The sequence below is a fragment of the Rhipicephalus sanguineus genome, unplaced genomic scaffold, assembly GCF_013339695.2.
Source record: "Rhipicephalus sanguineus isolate Rsan-2018 unplaced genomic scaffold, BIME_Rsan_1.4 Seq1139, whole genome shotgun sequence".
Taxonomy (NCBI): domain Eukaryota; kingdom Metazoa; phylum Arthropoda; class Arachnida; order Ixodida; family Ixodidae; genus Rhipicephalus; species Rhipicephalus sanguineus.
The window spans coordinates 347,311-348,268 of record NW_023614393.1 but is presented as its reverse complement, the minus strand read 5'-3'; positions in this window follow the sequence as shown (position 1 = coordinate 348,268).

Sequence of the window (958 nt, the reverse complement as noted above, 5' to 3'; positions counted from 1 at the left end):
TCTTCAGGTAAGAGGATAAAAGTTCTAAAATGTTGTTTATCGGATTCCAATTTCGTGTGGTAAGATATATATAGGTCAAACCGGAAGGTGTAATAATTACAGACTTAGAGAACATAACAACAATGTAAAAAATGGACGTGACGGATGGCTTGCGATTCACTGCAGACATGTGGGTGCCAATGGTTTTCAGCGCATGTACAGTTCGATAAACGATAAATTGACGAGAAAAATTATCGAAGCTGAGAACATTGTTAGATTAGGTCCCGAATGCGTCAGCACGCCGTCTGTTAACTTATCTGGCAAAGAGCTCGCGTTTCTAAGAAGTTGATTGTGTACTCACCTGGTGGCGCAAGAGTGGTGCATAAAAAAACTGTGTGCACAGGAAATAAACATTTTTTGGTAGTTTGCGCTCTGTGTGTTGTCGTCTCTTCTTTTAGTCCCTGTCTCGTTTGCGCGATTCAACCCTTAAGGTCATTTATGGTGCGACGTAACGTGAGCCCACACGTTACAGCACATACGTCAGTATTATCGAAAATAAGTGCAATTTATGGTGCAATCATATGAACCTCACACGTAACGTTCGCTAATGTATTCCACCGGGGTGGTTCAATGCTTCAATATAGCTTGCTGAATCATAGGAGTACAAATATGATGCTTATTGGACTGCTATAAAGGCGGAGCCAACACTGGAACGACAAACGTTAATCTGATATGACGGCGGTTTCGTGGAAGTACATATGCAGTGTCTATTGCTCGTAAAATTATATAGCCAGCACCACAAACACAATTTACCTTGCACCGATATTACGACTGTTTTACAAACCAGTTTATAGACCTGGCATGGCTCGCCAGGTCCATAAACTTGCCACGCAGAATGCTTGAGTTCGATTCCTGCGGGGATCCTAGTTATTAGAGAGTTTGAGAATTGGGGCCCCAAGGAGCTTGGGGACCCAATAAG